This window comes from Squalius cephalus, assembly GCF_949319135.1.
Source record: "Squalius cephalus genome assembly, chromosome: 18".
Classification (NCBI taxonomy): Eukaryota; Metazoa; Chordata; class Actinopteri; order Cypriniformes; family Leuciscidae; genus Squalius; species Squalius cephalus.
The window spans coordinates 26,446,789-26,453,990 of record NC_137139.1 but is presented as its reverse complement, the minus strand read 5'-3'; the positions used below and the strand labels follow the sequence as shown (position 1 = coordinate 26,453,990).

The 7,202-nt window shown below is 36.8% G+C and overlaps 1 long non-coding RNA gene across 2 annotated transcripts; it reads left to right on the top strand.

The window, feature by feature from the left end:
• The first annotated feature begins 1,526 nt into the window (after positions 1-1,526).
• On the top strand, positions 1,527-6,032 carry LOC307145641. Of its 2 annotated transcripts, none has more exons than XR_013818981.1 (3): positions 1,527-1,657; positions 5,204-5,301; positions 5,981-6,032. It is a non-coding gene; the product is annotated as an uncharacterized lncRNA (long non-coding RNA). The 2 variants fall into 2 exon arrangements; XR_013818982.1 differs by having other exon boundaries at positions 1,527-1,763.
• The last annotated feature ends 1,170 nt before the right edge of the window (positions 6,033-7,202 follow it).

The window sequence follows — 7,202 nt, the reverse complement described above, 5'->3', positions numbered from 1 at the left end:
AAGTGCCTTATGGGAAGTCAAATTAACTTCACTTAACATTTTCTTCACTTAAAGGTTGGGTAGGTAAGAATTGTCTAAAGAACTTTTTTTCAAATTGGCTTAAACTGTCTTTATATACCAATACATAATTAAAATGTAAGCACTTTGAAAAAGAGAGTATACAAATTGAGTGACTATAGTGTATTTAATCTTCAAAAAACACAGCTCATTAATTCCTACCGGGACGAAACAAGTGATTGGCTTGCGCGACTGTCACTCTCCGTCGCCATGACTACCGCGCTATAGAGAGCCTAAGTCCCTCCCCTTCCGGTCGACCACCATGGGACCTTATTTCGGAAAAATATTGTATGGTAGTCAATGGCGAGAGACAACAAATATTTTGATCTCGTTTGAATTGTGCCCTGATTTACACATATGATGTTTGTCAATTTAAAAGATACATTTTAAAGTCAAGAAAGTCGCAGCTTGATGTAAAACTGCTGAGGTATAAGACTGTGAAAATACGTAATTACAAAGACTACAAACCCAGAAGGCGCACATGCGACGTCACACCTTTTCTCTCAATGAATGAAGCTAACTTTATGAAGCTAACGTCTGTCATTTTTTCTATAGTCTTACATTATAATCGTAACGTTACGCCGTCATGCCTGAGTGTTTTGAGCCAGAATACACACATACGAGCAACGGATCTTGTGACGTACATAGTGCGAGACGAGAGATGTAGTTCATTGAGCGATTTTCACATAAAACTAAACTTTACTCTTCTGTTTTATGACAAACTGCGACTTTCTTGACTTTCATAATTACCTTTTAAATTGACAAACATCATATGTGTAGTTCAGGGCACAGTTCAGACGGAATAAAAAGATAAGTTATCTCTCGCCATTGACTTCCATACATATTTTTTCAGAAATAAGGTCCCATGAGCCGGAAGCGGAGGGGCGGGACTTAGGCTCTCTATTACTGGCTCTGCCCATGTGCGCGCAGTCGCGCACCCGTTTTTAGGTGGGAGTGAATGGAATTAATGAGCTGTGTTTATTGAAGATTAAATACACTAGAGTCACTCAATTTTTTATACTCTCTATTTCAGAGTACTTGCATTTTAATTATGTATTGGTATATAAAGACAGTTTAAACAAATTTGAATAAAAGTTTTTTTTAGACAATTCTGACCTACCCTACCTTTAACACATTGAAATTGTTTATTTTCTATTCCTTAACAGTTCATCAGTCTCTTAATGATTTTAGCTATGTCATCTTTTGGAATAAATGTGGGTCGGGTTTTTCCTTTCAGTCATCATTAGAACTGAACACATTTTACACATGGTGAAAACTGATTGTCTGGTCAATAATTCCAAGAAGATCCAGACAAAAGCTCTTTATTCTATGTTGTATGAACTGTTTTAACTGTTTAGCATTTGTTACAGACAGTAAGGATATAATTACAGGTAAGACCATTGATGGCTCCTCATTATCATGCTTAGGTCACTGTTGACTTTTTTTCTTTTTTCTAATCTATAGCATCTGTTATGGAAAATAGCAATCTGCATATTTAGAAACTACAGCTACAACTGTTACGGAATCAGACTCACGAGACAGGGATGAATGGAATACAGGAAGTTTTTTGACAACAACAGGGCTGGTGAACGGGAAGCAGGTGAGTGGGAATTGCAATGTTGGATTGGAAAGTGGTCTTCTTACAGGGGTGGTGGATCGATGGAGACAGGGAGAATGCTCGAGACAGGGAGATCGTAGAAGGCAAGGTGAGTAGTCCTCTTTCCAACCAACGAACGAGACCGGACAGTGAACAGAAGTTAAGAGTCAGTCTTTATAGAGTTGGTGATGATGGTGATGAGGTACAGGTGTGTGTGATTAGGAATGACGTTGTGATGGATTTTTAATAGATAAGATAGTAAATTGTCTTTTATACTAACCATGATTCTAACAATTCTAACATATAAACCTTACTTCCCCCTTTAGGTCTAACATTCTAACAACTTTGGACAGAACGTACTAAAAAAAAAAAAAAATTCCAAGTGCTGACCATGACAAAATCAAAATATACTGTCTGTATTATGTCATGATATATTGAGTAATCAAATGAGCTCTTAACGTAGTTTTTGTCAAACACACACACAAAAAAAAAAAACTTGGACAAAAACTACGATAAAACCTGTTGGAAAGCATCTTTTGCAGCGATTTTTGTGTGAGCATATCAGTGAACACCCCTGACCACTCGGTGAGTTTCACGTCTTTGTAAACAAATGTTTAATGTGTTTTTAGGAAGGATTGTTCCAGTGCCCATAGGCAGCCATTCTGTAGGTGGGGGGGAGAAGCGAAAGAAACCTAAAATTCTCGGGACAGCAGCATGTGTCCAAATTTTAATCTTAACCGTTCTATTTCATCAGAAACGATCTGTAAACAGGGCTTTAAGGGTAAAATACCAAACTTGTCCTTTAAGGGAACAAGTTAGGGATTACTAACTCGGCCGACGTCGACTGTAGAAGCACTAGAGTATAAATATCGTATACTGTAGACGAGACCCATAGAAACTAACACCGACTGTAGACGTTCGGGGACATCGATTGTAGACGAGACTCAGAGAAACTAACACCGACTGTAGACGTTCGGGGACGTTGATTGTAGACGAGACCTAGAGAAACTAACGTTGACTGTAGACGTTCAGGGACGTCGATTGTAGACGAGACTCAGAGAAACTAACACCGACTGTAGACGTTCGGGGACGTTGATTGTAGACGAGACCTAGGTAGTCTTAGGTCAGGTGCGAGATAGGGGAAAAATCTACCACAACGAGCAGGTGGGAACAGAGGAGAGTGATGGGAAATGTAGTGCAGGAACCTGGCAGACCTGTAACAATAACATGCCACAGTTGTAATATAAATCTTTAGAGAAAAAAAAATCTACTATTCCCTTAACATATTATCTATTATAAATTAGTTAGTCAAAATTTACCACAATAAATAATAAAACGTGACAAATTCTAGTAAGGATAGTCATGAGCTTAAAAAACGTTCTAATTTATGTTGGCGGCGCAGGATGAGGTTTTCCCTTCTTTTCATCAGTCTTTTTAGTTTATGTGGCTGTTTTAGATCAGGTTTGACTTTCTCCAAAGCATTTTAAAGTAGCAAATTCTCAATTAACTTCAAATGGGTCGCACATTTTTTGGTATAGGAACGGCTTGTGGCCTCACGCAAATCTTATCACACATTTGGAGTAAGCCAGGCCCTATAGCAACAAAATGCAGAGAAGGACAAAGTCAGATGACAAGTCAAAGAAGCACAGACTGATGAAACCCTTTCCACCTCATAGCGCTTTGGTGACCACTTTGGTGATCGATAATTCATTTTTGGTCACTCTAATTGCAGATATACACTGAACACATCAAAGAACAAGTCCAAATGGTTAGAGACAACCAACTGTTTTAAAGCTTTCTAAGAACAGCCATGCAACAGCAATGCATGTATATCCAAAAAAGACCAACCAATTATTCAAAACAATGCTCTCTGCTGATCACAGTCAGCTCTCATTAGAGCTTCAGAAAGTCTGATGATCCACAATGATTTCCTTCATAACTGCAGCAATCTGAGGGAATTCTGTACCACTTACAAAGGGAATGATACAACATCTCCCATTGACTCCAGTCAGTGCAGTCCAACATCCACATTCAGAATAGATTTAACACCTCCCTCTGGAACACAGTGAATGGAGGAAAACTTTACATGTGAGGAGAGAAGTAAAGCTGTAAAAATGTGACTCAAGAATGATGGAAAGGTACTTTTGGGCATTTAATGCACTTGCAAAATGAATGAGCAAGTTAAGAACTTGGCAGAAAGAGGCTGGTTGACAGATGGAAAGTTTCTTGCAGAAAAAAACTTGGTGGACTGAATGCCAATGTTGGTGATTTTCCTGTTTAGTTTTAAACTTCTCTAGTGTTAAGAATTTATCCTTATTTCAATTACGAGAAATGGTTTTTAATAGCTTCATTCATTTTTATTTGTAGTTAAAGGGTTAGTTCACCCAAAAATGAAAATTCTGTCAGTAATTACTCACCCTCATGTTGTTCCAACCAAGACTTTCGTTCATCTTTGGAACACAAATTAAGATATTTTTGATGAAATCTGAGAGCTGTACTGTTCTGTACATCAGAACGTAGGCTCACTATTGGCCAGCATCACACACATGACCAGCGTCAGCCAATAGTGAGCCTACGTTCTGATGTACAACCCAGAAGCACTGTGCTGTTACACTACATGAACTCACTCAGAGGCCCACACAGAAAAAAATGAATAGTTGAATAAAGTCTTTATTTTTGTGTGTTTTTTGCACACAAAAAGTATTCTCGTCGCTTGATAAACTTAAGGTTGAGCCACTGTTGTCACTTGGACAATTTTAACGATGTCTTTACTAACTTGCTGGGGTGGCAGATATCGATTACATAGAAGCATATGAAGGAGTGAGACAGCTCTCAGATTTCATCAAAAATATCTTAATTTGTGTTCCGAAGATGAACGAAAGACTTACAGGGTTGGAACAACATGAGGGTGAGTAATTACTGACAGAATTTTCAGTTTTGGGTGAACTAAGAATGGCAACACTGGCTAAAGCAAGTATCATTGTTACAATTGTTCATACTTTGCATAGTAAAAATACCGTAGTAAACTTCATCATGTGTCGTACTGTAAGTGCTTCAGATGTGAATGATAACTCAAATCATGCCACGTATTGAGAAGAAGTGATCAGACTTTTAACTTTTATTTACCTGGCGGACAAAAAATCCAGACAAGGAGGGTCTTAAGCCATATTTAGAGACAAGAATATCATAGACTTAGGTACTGGTTCTTTAACCAGTCAATAACCACCTAGTAACCATCCAGAAATCCCTAGCAACCACATAGCAACATGCTATCAACCCACATAGAGATCCCTGAAAACCACCTACAACAGCCTAGCATCATAACCAGAGTTTGCACAGACATTATCACTCTTTTTACAAATCTAGTTTAGCTGCGTCATGATTTAAGTTTGTAGTCACATCAAGCGCCTTCTTATGTCACACTATTGTTTTAATCTCTGACAATAGAACCTAAAATAGATTTCTAAAAATTACTAAATAAACAGAATTTAAGCCTCAAGATTGCCTTTTTCCATTCAATGTTTTCTTCTTAGAAAGTTTCATTCACAGGCAACGGAAACAACTTCATGTTCTTGTTCCAGTTAAGTAACATAAGGACCAACAGAGGAAAAAACACAAAGGCTACCATGACAGCTGGAAAAATACTGGTGAGTGGAGACATTTGTGCTGTACGTACTTTGCACTGAACTGTGTTAGTAGTGACTCATTTTATAAACAGTTTAGCTGCTAACAACCACTTGTTGCATTGTCGGTATACATGTGGTTATAGCAACATATTAACTGCTGTATAGCACATAACAGTAAATTAACAAATGCTGAATGGATGTTAGAACTTAGTTCCTCTCAGTTTCTTAAATAGACTTTAATTAAATCACACCTAGCTTCTAACTAAATTCTGAGTGTATTTTTGTACTGAAATATTGCCTCAGCAACTTAAGGCAGCTGTGAACGGAAGTTGTGGTAAGTCACATTTCCCTTTCTAAAGACGATTTTATTTCTGTGGGAGCAACAGCAGATATTGTCATGCTGTACTTCCTCATTTTGTAGGCAGGGGGAGATCTATGAATCACACGATTACGATCCACCCATATGATGTAAATTATGGTTGACTTGGAGCGCTGAACCCTCAGAATGCCATGTCACAGAAGGAGTTTCTGTCATATTATTGACAAAAATATGCACATCAAATCCCAACAAACAATTGTTTGATGACAACTGATGTTACAGTATATACATTAAAATTTTCTGTGCCCTATGATATGTTTGTAAGTTTCAGCAGCAGAGGTACTAAAACCATACGAAATCAATTACGTTATATATTTGCAGGCGCACGGCCATCGTGCAGGAAAATAAGAAAGGAACTTAACAAAGGCTGAACATGACAACATAGCCAAGCTTTTCCAAGAGGATCCAGAGAACAGCTGCACATCAGCTGAAGAAAAGTTTCCTGAAAAGAAAAATGTCTATTGGAGTCATAATCTATTATTGAACAAAAAAGTTTAAAATTAATTTAAAATGAAGCACATTTTCTTCCAAATTCAAATGATTGTAATGCAAAATAATTGCATATTATAATTTTGAAGAATAACAACATTAATCCTTATATTATTTATTTTACTGCATTTATGCTGATTTAAAAATAAAAGGTGATTTTTTTACATTTTTTTTTACTGTACTACATTGAGAATAAAAAAAAAATGTAATGAACATTTTGCTTATCATAAAAAAAGGGATAAATTCCTTAATGCACAATATAATACATTTTTTTGGGTGAAATGTGATCTGGTTTCATCAAATTCCGCAGACAATAGAGTGCAACAGTTCCGGAAGTAAAAACTGCATTCATTTTCTCCATAGAAAAACGATAAGCTACAAACCTTTAAAGACAGTCCTGTTATGAGCTACGAGGTTATTAATCAATTATATTTGCTTCTGTTGAACCTGTCAGCTCACTTTATTTAATTTTTTTTTGAACAGTGTAATTCGTGGTGAGAAACTACATTACCCATGATGCTGTGCAAAAATGACACCAATCAAGAGTCGGAAAAAAGCTAAACGTGTCAAAAGACCTCTTTAGCTCCGCCTTCTCGCATGAAGCACTGTGAAAAATGTAATGTTGACATATAATCAACATTATAAGAGACCCATTATATTTTTCTTCATTGTTATTAATTTATAGAATAGATTATGCTGTTCGCAATGCTTCATGGGATTTTAGTTCTTTTCCTCACTAAAGCCGTTACGCAATGGCATTGTACCTTTTGTATTTTTGTGCCATTTTTTCTGTTGCTTCAAATCAAAGTTTGTGACTTTATGATTGACCTCTTAGCTGATTAGCTTGGTTCATGGCTTATAAAGCTTTAACTTTTTAAAGACTTTTTTAAAAATCCCTATAAAAAAAAAAAATGATTACAGAACCAGCGGCGCTGAAAGAGTGGGCACTGGGCAGGCACTGTTGCACTCTATATGATCATTAAATAACATGAAACACATTCAGATACATTTATGTCTATTCATTTAGTATTTGATCCGCTTTTATCCAAAGCAA